Source organism: Tachyglossus aculeatus, chromosome 23 (assembly GCF_015852505.1).
Source record: "Tachyglossus aculeatus isolate mTacAcu1 chromosome 23, mTacAcu1.pri, whole genome shotgun sequence".
Taxonomy (NCBI): domain Eukaryota; kingdom Metazoa; phylum Chordata; class Mammalia; order Monotremata; family Tachyglossidae; genus Tachyglossus; species Tachyglossus aculeatus.
Window position 1 is genome coordinate 19,478,201 of NC_052088.1, and position 13,960 is coordinate 19,492,160.

Here is a 13,960-nt window from a genome sequence, read left to right on the forward strand (position 1 = left end):
GGATGGATGATAACGGAGTATCTAGACCATAAACTCGTTATTCATTCGTTCATTCAATCATATTTATTGAGCACTTACTGTGTGCAGAGCACTGTACTAAGCACTTGGGAAGTACAAGTTATAGAGAACATATCAGCAGAAGCAGACACAAGCCTGGTATGTAAAAGTGGAATTGTTCTCTTTGAGTAGAAACTAGAGTAACATTGGAAGACCATCGGTGGCATGACAGAGCAGTGCTGCACATAAGTGCAGCAGTGAATGAATCACTGTTAATATTGCCTAGTCAGATATTTAACACTTGAAAATATTGATTTAAAAGAAATTAAATCGTGATGCTGCTTCCCTGCCATCCAAAATTTGGTACTCCTGTTACTATTACTTGTAACACACTAATGTAATAAAATGAGTTTTTAAAAATGAGTTATCCTATAATTATTTCTAATAAATACTGATGGGAATTCATTCAGTCATTCATTCAATCATATTTATTGAGCACTTACTGTGTGCAGAGCCCTATACTAAGCATTTAGGAGAGTACAATATAATAAACACATACCCTGCCCACAACGAACTTACAGTATAGAGGATGAATGGAAATAGGAGTCAGTATCTCTGAAATTCAGAGGGCAGTATAGGATATTATGGAATATATGCACCAGATAACTAAAGCCTGCTCTGACTGTGGCTACATATTTCAGAGGACACCTAGGTCTTAAGGTTCATTCAGGGCTCTGCACTCCGTAAGTGCTCAATAAATACCACGATGATAACGATGTTCCTTGTCATGACATTTTATCAGTGTGTAGAAATAGAGCCTAAAGCCAGAGTTACTGTATGAAGTTTAGCACTGGGAAGCTAAAGCAAAAAAAAAAATGTGTTTTCACAGCTATTCCTGGGTACTTTTGTCCATTCCCCCAAAATACTCAACAAGATGTTTTCCCAGGAGTCTTTTCTCCAAAATAATGAAACACTTGCCTCTTGTTACCAGAGCCCCTAAAGAACTGAAGCCAGTGGATAAATGCACTCTAATACTCCCTTTATCTTGTGTCACTTTACCGTGATGAGCATAGGAAACTTTGGCTTGATAACACTATTGATTTTTACTCAGCTATAAACTTACATGTAATGCAATGAGCTTATCTTTACCACTCTTGCAGCTAGAATAGTTTAAACTACCAGCATTTTTGAATATCTTTAGAATTCCTGGTTCCACCAAAATTTGGTTGAGGTATGGCATCAAAGCAGCTCAAATCCTCTTAAATAGTGCTTATTAGGAATTTATTTCTACCCTGAAAACTGATCTAGAGACATATTTACTTTCCATGGTTCAAAGCAAATAAGGCTGCACTGATTCTGTCTAACAAAAGGTGATAAATATACAACCCAAAGAGATGAACTTTATTTTGTGCTTTGCAATTATGTGTTAAATCTCTTACCGTAACTCACCTAGACCTAGTAAACTATGAGTGCATGTCTGAGTGCTCTGCTCTTGAGCCTTGCCTTTTCTTATCTTGGCTTTGCAGATAAGTGAAAACTGCATTAAATTCAAGAGCTCATGACTGCACATATAACCTGAACATCAGGCATCTTAGGAATTTTTAAAGGTAGCCTATGGAGTGAAGGTTTATTAGGCTGCTATTCAATGTTGATTTGGCTACCTTAATTTGAAATAAAACAGTTTTGCTATATATATATATTTTAAATAAATGCTTTCCTTTTTGCCCAAGATCATGCTTGGCACATAGTAAGTGCTTAAATACCATCATCATCATCATTATTATTATTATTATCTAATCCTCTCTCCATTCTGGGGGCTCTTCGAAATCCCATACAGTTCCACCTACATTAAAGAAATTATTGGGGCTTTGAAGAATCTGCAGAACTTTCAAGGATTCACTATTTTTACTGGAGAAGTATTCAGCATAGGAAGGAATATCCCTATTCTGCTGTTCCTCATAAACCTCTCTAGCATATACTTCAACATTTAAATGAAATTTAGTTTCAAAGCTAACTTCTGCCCAGATCACCCGACACTGACCCCCAAATTAAATATTAATACAATCCAGAGCAAGCCCATTGAGTGCCCTTTAGTAATCTACCTGAATTTCCTAATTCTCTGTTAATGCACAATCACATGCATCAGAACAACATAGCAATTTCATTTTAATTGATTTCTGACACTTAAACCCTTACCTTGAGCAAAGCATTGTACAAGGATATAAAAATACAAGGATTTTGAATCAGACCCTCTCCCTGATGCACAGAGGCTCACAGTGTGAAAGGGGCACCAGGTAGAACAGACACAACAGGAAAGCTGATATATTCAGTAAAAACACAATTCATCAATGACCAGGAAAGCAGCAGTACCTTGCTGCCAGGAGAGAATAATATTTGGGCTGCTTGCCACTCTCATTAGACTGTCCTAGATCTAAATGGTCACAGCCTCTCCAGTGTTTAACTGGCAGTGGTCATCTGCTCCTGTGGGATGGGTCTCCCCTGTATTGGCAGAAAGATGGTCAAGATGATAGGTCACTGGAAGGAAGATGGGAGGATGAAGGTGCCCTGCTCAAAAAGTGCAATCCAGCAAGATGCTGAGCAGTCCAGCCCTTGTGCCTCCACCCTTAGCTTCTAAATAAATGTGATAAAATGTCTGAAAATATGGGAGTTACTACAACAGCAAAATAGAAGATTGGCTTAAAACAATCAAATCACCCAACCCTGCATTCTCTGCTATTTTCACAAACTCTGTCTTTCCCTATCCAGATGAAGAAACGTTGAGAAACGATCTTAAAATATGCCTGGCTTATTGCTTTTTTTAAAGGCAGCAAAAGCTCTTTTCAGCAATTAGTAATTAAAGAGTAAAACTAATAGGGTGTTCTGCCATCCTCTGGGGTTTTCAAAGTTCTAGCTACTCAGCCTTTTTGTGTTTGTAAACACAGTCAAACCCCACTATTCCTGATTATATACACTTTCTCTCTTTCGATTACAGTTGACTATCATGTAAAGCTCTAAAGAGGAAGGTGAGGAGGATTGTTTTAGCCCAGAGGTTAATTACCAGGTGGAACTCTGCACACAGTAAGTGCTCAATAAATATGGTTGAATGAATGAACAATCAAGAACAAGAAGGGCCAAGTGGAATTGAAACACCTGCCTGTGTGTTGAAGTTTTGGGAAAGGGCAGTGGACCTGATTTCATGCTAGTTAACCTTCCCATGTATTTTTGTTTGATTTAATATCTTTCTCCCCCTCAAGACTGTAAGCTGGTTGTGGACTGGTAATATGTCTGCCCAATACTGTTGCATTGTACTCTCCCAAGCACTTAGTAAAGTGCTCTGCACATAGTAAGTGCTCAAAAATTGCCGATTGATTTTCCAAAGATGTTTACAAGTTCAGCTGCTCCTCGAAGATTCCTGATCTTTTTCCTCTTCCCATTGCTGCCACTGGAGAGTTGCAGTTTTCATGTTTTTGTTGAGCTCTACTTTTCTAAGACCCTCTCAGGGTCACAACTGGAGAGTTTCCAGTACTCTACCAGTCTTTAGCATGGAAGGGAGAGTCAAGCAGAGACATACCCATTCTATTCCTAGCTTAGCCAGTGGCTGGCGAGTGGAAGGCAACCTGCTACAAATCAAGACTCCCCTGTGCTGGGCAGCAGCGGCATGGAAAAGAGTCAAGGGCAGAGACTCAATTTTGCTGCGTGGAAGGAGGTAATGGTAAAACACTTCGGTATTTTTAACCAAGAGATCTCTATGGATACAGTGCCAGAACAATGGCAGATGGAGGTGGGGCATTCTGGAAGAGGTGTGCCCATGGTTTTGCTGTAGGTCAAAGAAGACTCGGCAGCATAAGACTTTTCTAAGAAGGCCTGGACATGTTTCTTAGCTGACGGCCAGATGGGAGAAAAAGAAGCAGCCTTGATCACCCTATTTCCCTTATCCACCCAGCTACCTGCTGGCCCTCCCTAGACTGACTTCAGCTACCTAGGAGAAATAGTAGAGTAACCAGTAATCAGAATATAGTGCAGCAGCAAGTGGTATAGACTGAAAGGGCAGCGTGACTGGAGACAGGGACATCAGTGGGGTGGCATAACGGTAGATGACTCATGATATGACAAAGAGCAAACAAAGATTTTCATTTTTTGAGCTGTTTTTAAACCCCTCTATTTAGAGATGATGCTACTGACAGTGAAGTCCTGTCCATGAATGTGGGAGTAATTGAAATATTTGATGCACATATCTAGAGAAAGGGAAAAGTGCAGTATTTCCCCTTGTGCACAAAAAGGCAAAAGATGCAACTGCCAGTTTTGCACAAGCGGATTGGGTTAAAAATTTCATATCCCCCTTTTTGTTCTCTAACAGACTCTAGTGCTGAGGATTAGTTCCCTGTCTTTGAAAGTAATTCGATGTCCTGATTTTTTTTTAAACTGTCAACCTTTTTTTCCAGGTGCCCCATATTTACTTTCCTGCCTTATTAAAATCGATATCTGAAGACAAAATGCCTTTTAAGCTCAAATAAGGAAAGTGACACATCAAAAAAGGACCAAACTAATTACCAGACAGACACTCAGCTAATGCTAATACAAACCTCAAAGCCTCCAGCTTCAGACACTACCTGGAAGAATCTCAAAATACTAAGACAAAAATATCAAGTGACAAAAGTGTCCTATTTCAGTGTAACTGGTCTCAAATCTCCAAAAGGTGCCAACAATAAATAACTGCTTCAGTAAAACGGAACGTGGGGAGGTGATGCATTGATTAGATCTAGTGTCACAGCTGATTATTGTGGGTCTCCATACATTTCATATTCACTTGATATGTTTTTTCTCCCTTGTAAGTGCTGGGTCAGACAAACTCCTTTCAGCAAGCCAAGCACGTTTCTGGGACATCATTCATGTCACTAGGCAGTGTTATTGAGGCAGAATATATGGGAGCAAATCTTCCTAGGGTTGGTACGAAGGGGGTATGTGCGTGAGTCCTGGGGGCATGGATTTGTCTTATGATGGCAGCAACCATTAGGAAGGGGAAAGGAATGGATTCAGCCTTGCAACCCTTCCCCATTAAAATTAGGACTTGCTCAAAAAACACCAAGCATTTGTCCACATTATCACTGGGCTAGTGTGTCTCCCTGATAGTTTCATTAGTACCAATGTTGGGTAGTAGTTTCACATTTTGGATGGATGAGATCTTCCTTTTTGCTCTCTGGGCTTTTCTATACTTTTTAGGGACACAGCATAGCCTCGTGGAAAGCACACAGCTAGGAGTCATTAATTCATTCATTCAATTCATTCATTCAATCGTATTTATTGAGCTCCGTGTTCAGAGCACTGTACTAAGCGTTTGGAAAGTACAATCCAGCAACAGATAGAGACACTTCCTACCCAACGATGGGCTCACAGTTTAGAAGGGGGGAGACAGACCTCAGGACAAGTGAACAGGCATCAACAGAATCAATACAAATAGAATTATAGATATATGCACATCATTAATAGAATAGAATAATAAATATGTACATATACACACAAGTGGTGTGGGGCAGGGAGGGAGTAGAGCAGAGGGAGGGTGTCAGGATGATGAGGGGAGGAGGAGCAGAACAAAAGGGGGTCTTAGTCTGGGATGGCCTCCTGGAAGAGGTGAGCTTTCAGTAGGGTTCAGAGGACCTGGGTTCTAATTCCTGGCTCTGCCACTTGTCTGCTGAGTGACCTTGGGTGAGTCATTTAATTTTTCTGTGCCTCAGTTTCCTCATCAGTAAAATGGAGATTAAAGCCTACTGCCTCCTACTTGGACTGTAAGCCCCATGTGGGAGAGGGACTGTGTCCAACCTGATTATCTTGTTCTTACCCCAGTGCTTAGTCCAGTGCTTGGCACATAGTAAGTGCTTAATAAATGCCATAACATTAATTAGTACTAATAATTATTATAATTATTTTTAAATGATTATTCATACAGTAAAAATGGTTTGACTGCTTGGTCTCTTCTTCTTCCTAGGTGTTGCCAGTATTTCACTCTTTGCACCCTATCGGGACTAGAAACTTCTCATTTTTCCCTGGAGTTCAATTATCCAGCTCATTCACTGGCTTTGTTTCTGTCATTTAGTGCCTTTCTGATGTGTCGTGTGTCTGTCTGCGTGTGCATATGTATGCATGTGTGTGTGAGTGTATTTGCACTCACTTATGGGTTCTTGTGATCATGCCCATATGTGTCTGGAATAGTGGGATATGTCTTTTCCACTTGTATTTTCTTAGGCATGGACGATTCAATCAATACTATCTACTGAGCTCTTGTGAACCCAAGTATGAGCCTTTGTGAAAAATACAATAAATAAAACAGGCACAACAATGGCCCTTAAAAGCCTGCTGTCAGGGCAGACAATCAATGGTGTTTATTGAACACTTACTATGGGCACTGCATTAAGTGCTTGGGAGAATACAATATAGACATGTTCCCTGGCCACAAGGAGCTTACAGTCTAGAGTACCCTAGAGAAACTTAACGGATATTTACACAAATGTGGTGGAGCTGAGGGTAGGGTGAATATCAAGTTCTTCAAGGGTAAAAATCCAACTTCATAGGTAATACTGAAGTGAAAGAGAGTAGGGGAAATAGGGGTTTTAATCAGGGAAGCCCTCATGGAAGGGATGTACTGTACTAAGCACTTGGGAAGTACAAATCGTCAACATTTAGAGATGGTCCCTACCCAACAATGGGCTCACAGTCTACGGATGTGGGCAGAGGGTTGGTGGTGAGTTAGACAAGACTGGAGTTCAGTGAGCAGCCTCTATAAAGACAGAACATCAATTGCATATTCCACTGGTACTTCCAGCTGACATCATTCATACCACATTTTCCCCATTTTGGACTCTCTACAGCTGCCCCATTCCATTCAATCTATAACCAAAAAGGCTGCATGGGTAACCTCGCAGAGTAAGAGAAAACACATTTATAGATAACCTTCTCTTCCACTTCAAACCCCCGCAAAACATCCAAATGTAATGCTGATCCCCAGCATTACTGATTCCCAGACAGAGTTAGAAACACTCAAGAAATTTAAGTGCTCACTTACATGTGCACATAAACTTTGCCTGGATGAACCTTTGAGTGGAAAAACACACAGAGACACTTCATCTCTCTCTCACTAGCTCAGTTGCCAATGAACAGGGAGACAGTGGTTCAAATTAGACAAAGAAGGCTAAGCTTGAAAACCCAGGACCTCAAGAAGCATTTTCACGTTTCCTGCTCTATAACTTTCAGACATCACGACAGTCAATCAGCAAGGTTGAACAGTTCTGCGATAGAATGCCATACTTGGAAACTGAAGCCGGCATGGCAGAGAGAAAGTCTGTATGAACTTGAAGAAACAACATGGTCTAGTGGAAAGAGCACAGGACTGGGAGTCAGAGAACCAGGGTTCTAATTCTGGCTCTGCCACTTGTCTACTGTGTGATCTTGGGTCAGTCACATAACTTCTCTGTGCCTCAGTATGTAAAAACCCCAGTGCTTAGCACAGTGACTGGCACATATTAGTCACTTAAATAAAATTCAAAAAATTAAGAAGCACAGCTAAAAAACTTTGGACAGGAACAACATTCCCTTTTTTGTAGACTATTTTTGTCTGCCTCCTTCACTAGCCTGCAAACTCCTTAAGGGAAAAAAACATGCGTCTTCTTGCTGTTATACTCATCCGGTCAGCTACCACAGTGCTGGCCCCCAATAATCACTTTATTCCATCGCTATTTGGTATCAAAACCCTCCTCCCAACCTCCCTGCCCCCAGGTCTGCAAATAAAACAACTCATAACCCAATAGATTGGCTATGTTAACATGACTTTTTTTCATGCTTTAGTATCCTTCTCATTGCAGAACTTCTCCTGCTTATGCTTGTCCTTTCCCTAAATGTGGGCTGGGGAGGAAGGTTTCAGGGCAGAGTTTGCCTTTAAAAGAAAACTCATCAATGAGAAGGGCAATGTTTGAAGGGAGAATTGAACAGAATCTTTCAAAGAGATTAGAAAATTGATTCCCCTGTCTCCTGAAAACCTGTCAGGGAATAGAATTTAGTGGGAGAAATAGCTTATTTCTTTATTTATGATACTTATTATGCACTTACTTTGTGCCAAAGAACTCTAGTAAATGCTGCTATAGCTTCAAGGTGATCAATTCATAGGCAGACTCTCTCTCACACAGGGTCCTACCTAAGATGCAGATGGGGCAATCATTTCCCCATTTGATAGATGAGGAAATTTAGGCCCAGAGAAGTTGAATGATTTACCTAGGATTATCCAACAAGTGAGTGGCAGGCCCTCTCAAAGTCTCATGCTGTTTCAACTAAGCCACGCTAACGATGATAATGTGGATAATACTTAGAGAAGCAGCGTGGCTCAGTGGAAAGAGCCCGGGCTTGGGAGTCAGAGGTCATGGGTTCAAATCCTAGCTCTGCCACATGTCTGCTGTGTGACCTTGGGAAAGTCACTTAACTTCCCTGAGCCTCAGTTCCCTCATCTGTAAAATGGGGATTAAGACTGTGATCCCCACGTGACAACCTGATCGCCTTGTATCCCCCCCCAGTACTTAGAACAGTGCTTTGCACATAGTAAGCACTTAACAAATGCCATTATTACATTAATAATTATATTATCTGTGGTATTTATATTGAGCACTGGGGCAGATACAAGGTAGTCAAGTTATGCACAGTGTCCATCCCATATGAGGCTAATAGTCTAAGTAAAAGCAGCTTGGCCTTGGAGAAGCAGTGTATCCTAGTGGATAGAGCATAGGCCTGGAAGTGAGTTGGCTCTACCCCTTGTCTGCTGTGTGACTTTGGGCAAGTCACAACTTCTCTAATCAGGTTGGCCCATGTGGGCTCACAGACAATCCCCATTTCCCGATGAAGTAACTGAGGCACAGAGAAGCTAAGTGGCTTGCCCAAAGTCACACAGTAGACAAGTGGCAGAGCCGGGATTAGAACCCACGTTCTTGGACTCCCAAGCCCGGGCTCTTTCCACTGAGCCAGGCTGCTTCCCCGGTGCCTGACACATAGTAGGAGTTTAACAAGTACCCTATAAAAAAAGGTAGGATTGAGAACAGGTACTGCATCCCTGATGAAGAACCTGAGGCACAAATAAGTTACATAATTTGTCCAAGATCACAGTGCCTGGCACAGAATATGTGATTAACAAATGCCATTAAGAAAATGGCAGAGCCTGGATTAGAACTCAGGTCCTAGGGCTTCCAGGTCTGTGGTCTTACTATGGGATCACATTGCTTCCTCTTTTCTCCCAGACCCCACCCCCAAAAGTCAGTGCGTGTCTGGATGGACTCCAGAGGTTCAGACACTAGCAGTGCAGAACGGGCGCGTTTCTGAGGCCTGCCTGGAGGTTCGAGTCCTCTCAAAGGTTGGTCAAGTGTTCCAGTCCAGGCTGTGACTGTGGTGCCACCCTGGCCCTACCTTAGAAATGAATCTCACAGCTCAATAATATCCCTAAAATTCCCCAAACAGAGATGGGCCTGGAGGCTATTCCACTCTCTAGTGGATTTCTCAGGCCCCACCCAAGTGAGTCCACCCTATCCAGGGTTTTGGCAACAGCACTGACCTCTGGCTCATACATAGGGCATGCCAGGGGAGAGACCATTAGTCTTTTTTTTAAATGGCATTTATTAAGTGCTTACTATGAGCAAAACACTGTTCTAAGCACTGGGGAGGTTACAAGGTGATCAGGTTGTCCCACAGGGGGCTCACAGTCTTAATCCCCATTGTACAGATGAGGTAACTGAGGACCAGAGAAGTTAAGTAACTTGCCCAAAGTCACACAGCTGACAATTGGCGGAGCCTGGATTGGAACCCATGACCTTTGACTCCCAAGTCCGTGCTCTTTCCATTGAGCCACACTGCTTCTCCAAAGTCAACCCTCCTTATCAACCTAATCTTGAGATCACTCTGGGAGTTACCCCCACATCATGCTCACTACACAGCTACCATGAAACCAGTACTCATCTCCAAATCTGCTTTGAAGAGAAAGGTGCAGAGTCCTTTAGATATATTTATTCTCTGAATAGAAAAGTTAAAGCATAGCATGAGTCTCCATTTAAGATTTACCCTTCTCCATTTGCTACAACTTTTCACCCCGATGCTTTTACTGGCATTTGACATTCTCAGGGCTTTATGCTTGCTCTTTTGTTTGTTGACATTTAGCTTGCTGGCAGACAACACAGAATCTAAACGATATTAATGGCTGGTGATAAGAACCAATATTATTTTCCGAAGGATATGCAAACATTTTATTCAAACATTTAACGGTGTTAACCAGCTTCCAAGGAGAAGTGTTGTAGCACGTGAATGGGTCAGAATCCCTTTGTTAACATGTGGATGCTACCTGTGAAATTGAAGCTGGTCTGTTTTATCATCTTCCTTGGAAAGACTCCAGTTTTGGGAGGTTTATGACATTATTTAAGCACTCACTCTGTGCCAAGCACTGTTCTAAGGACTGGGATAGATGCAAGTTAATCAGGTTGGGTGCAGTCCTTTTCCTACAGTCTAAAGAGATTGTGCAGGTAAAGTAGTTTTCCATACATAGTGTGCTTTCCTTAGATGATAACCAATAGACTGAAACACATTGGCTTCAAAAGGTATTAACGAGGTGCATTAAATAGGGGAACAGCTGAAAAGGTCAGACTCAAATCGATCCCATTGTTGCGTAGGGACCGTCTCTATATGTTGCCGACTTGTTCTTCCCAAGCGCTTAGTACAGTGCTCTGCACACAGTAAGTGCTCAATAAATGCAATTGAAGGAATGATCAGATTTTTATACTTGTATTCTGTTATTTGGGACTCAATGCTGTGCTCTGCACACAGTAGGCATTCAAATATTGTTGACTGTTGACCTAAGGGTATTGTAAACATGGGAGAAAAAAAATAATTGGTAGGCTACCGGCTTTCCTCAAATATATTATTGAAATTCTTTCATTTGATTCTTAGTTTTTAGAAGAAAATGGCTTGCTGATTAATCTGTAAGCAATACATAAAAGAAAATTATTAATTATGAATTACAGCAGTTTTTGTTTTACTATATTTGAATGATGGGACTTATTGTGACTTGATATGCATTAGTTTTGCTTTTTTAGTCTCCTTGGAGTGTGCTTAGGTCTAGGGCTACCTTTGATCAAATAATTAGAAATACTGCTCCAGGCAAAAAAAAAGAGAAAATATGCAGTTCTACTTTTAAAAGCAAAATTGTAACAAACATGGAAGTCAAGCAGAATAACAAAACAAAGCTCCACTGCAGACCTAGGGGGATTTAAAAAACTGACCAAGATTTAAAAACAATGCCTGTCCATTAGAGGATAATATGTTAAAAATTCATTACCTTTTGAAAATGCATGAAGTAACAGAATAATTTTGCATACTTCACTCAAGCTCACTCCCATTGATTACTGGAGAAAAAGTGGTCACAAATTCGCAGCAGTTAACAAAAATGCCAGACAAGAAGGCCTTACTTGAGAGGAAATGTCACTCTCCTAGGGGGTCTAGATCATATTATCCCCTTATGGGCAGAGAACGTTTCTACCGTCTCTGTTGTGTTGTGATCCCCCAAACACTTAATACAGTGTTCTGCACACAGAAAGCACTGAATAAATGGCATTGATTATATGTATATATGTTTGTACATATTTATTACTCTATTTTACTTGTACATATCTATTCTATTTATTTTATTTTGTTAATAAGTTTGGTTTTGCTCTCTGTCTCCCCCTTCTAGACTGTGAGCCCACTGTTGGGTAGGGACTGTCTGTATATGTTGCCAACTTGTACTTCCCAAGTGCTTAGTACAGTGCTCTACACACAGTAAGCACTCAATAAATACAATTGACTGATTGATTGATATGCCTACTTGCTTTCTCTTGCAAATACATAAGCCAACTCCTAGATAATAATAATAATAATGATTGCATTTATTAAGTGCTTACTGTGTGCAAAGCACTGTTCTAAGTGCTGGGGAGGTTACATGGTGATCAGGTTGTACCACGGGGGCTCACAGTCTTCACCCCATTTTACAGATGTGGTCACTGAGGCCCAGAGAAGTTAAGTGACTTGCCCAAAGTCACACAGCTGACAATTGGCGGAGCAGGGATTTGAACCCATGACCTCTGACTCCAAAGCCCATGCTCTTTCCACTGAGCCACGCTTGTTCTTAAATTCTTAGTATGACTACCACAGAATGTTGTCTTTGTGCTAATTCCCATATAAAACCACAGAATGTCCTTTGTTCCTAGGGATTCTTAACTTGGCATTAGACTGTTAGTTATTCAGACGCAGGGATCAATGTCCGTTATCTTTACTGTACTCTCCCAAACACTAAGCCAAGTACTCTACGTACAATAGGTGCTCATTAAATGCAACTGATTGAGACTGCTTTTTTGGCAAAAGGAAATGTTAACCCCTCTCTGAAATTTCTGGGACTGAAATGTTCATTAGGAGATGGTCAAGAACCTTTTTGTGTTCTCAACCATGATAAACACTCCCAAAATTAAATGTCTTCCAAAATGAACAAATCTAGTACCTTAAATGAATTGTACTAGGCCCTTTTCTTGGCAGAGAATTCCATCTTCCCACCTAACTGCAATTAAATACTAATAAGCCAAATATTCAATACTGTAAGGACATTTTGAGAGATTTAATTTGCTAGGTACATGAAATGTAATACATTTGATTTTTGCACTTTCAGGTAAATCCAGGTCAGTGAGTAATGAAACACATTTTCCTATATTAATTTTCAAGATCGTTCCCCTGTACTTGTTGCTGATATCCGTATGCTTAATTATTTTGGGCTCCTTACTATATTACCAACTTCTTATAGTATTCCAAATGCTATTTGAGGTCTCAAGACTGTCTTTCTCAATCTTAATTTTCTTCCATTTTACACCCTTTCCCACTTCAGGCCTCCTGACCTTTCACAACATTTGCGTTTTAATACAGTTTTTACATATTTTACAAATTGATATTGAAAGGAATGTGAAAAGGAAAATTAGCAAAAAGAGGAAGAGAATAGGGAGACAGGGAAGGAATTATAAAATAAGAACAGGTATTTTGCTTTCCTACATAAAAAGGTAGTTTATGCTTTTGGCTCTTACGTACTGTATTCAGTGTGGAGTGGTAATGGTTCTAATCACATGGTGAAATTGGTAGTTCTTCCATTAGTGAGGGATTCTCAGGGTCACATCTGGAGAGTTTTCAGCACTCTACCAGTCTCGACTACGGGAGGGAGAGTCAAGCAGAGGCATATCCATTCCATTTCTAGCTTGGGAGGTGGCTAACCAGTGAAAGGCAATCTACTAGAAGTCAAAGCTCACCCATGCTGGCAGCAGCAGCATGAGAGAGAATTGAGGGTGGAGACAAAATTACTTGAAGGAGGCAATAGTAAACCCTTCCATATATTTACCAAGAAAACTCAACGGATATACTACCAGAATGATTGCCGATGGACGGGGGGTAGTCTGGGAGAGATGCATCTCTGACATCGCTGTGGGTCGGAGACGACTCGACAGCACAAGATAAAGATGGAAATAACTCACTAATACCTTCTTAACACAGTCCTTCTTTCCTCTTTCTTGAAAGTTTCATGGTTACCAAAACTGTGTTTGGTAAGACAAAAGGGTTAAACCGAGCTCTTGGCTTGGCCTAGAAGAAAGACCACAGGCCTGGATGCCAGAAAACCTAAATTCTAATCCCAGTTCTGCCACTTGCCTGCTTTGGGACCTACAGCATGCTATTTAACTTCTCTGTGCCTCGGTTTCCTCACCTGTACAATAGGGATTGTTCACCTGTTCACCATCCTTCATATTATGAGCCACTTGGGGGACAATGACTGCATCCAATCTCATTGTCATGTATTGACCCCAGAGAATAGAATCATATTGTGGATAGAGCACAGACCTGGAAGTGAAAAGACTATGGGCTCTAATCCTGGCTCCGCCACTTG

The 13,960-nt window shown here is 41.0% G+C and overlaps 1 protein-coding gene and 1 non-coding gene across 2 annotated transcripts in view; one reads left to right on the forward strand and one right to left on the reverse strand.

Moving 5' to 3' along the window:
• The window catches only part of EDIL3 (EGF like repeats and discoidin domains 3), a 319,182-nt gene that overhangs the window by 177,645 nt on the left and 127,577 nt on the right, over nucleotides 1–13,960 (reverse strand). The gene's annotated exons all lie outside the window — the stretch shown is intronic.
• Nucleotides 3,488–3,625, forward strand: LOC119944912. Its single transcript, XR_005456053.1, has one exon. It is a non-coding gene; the product is annotated as a small nucleolar RNA SNORA7 (small nucleolar RNA).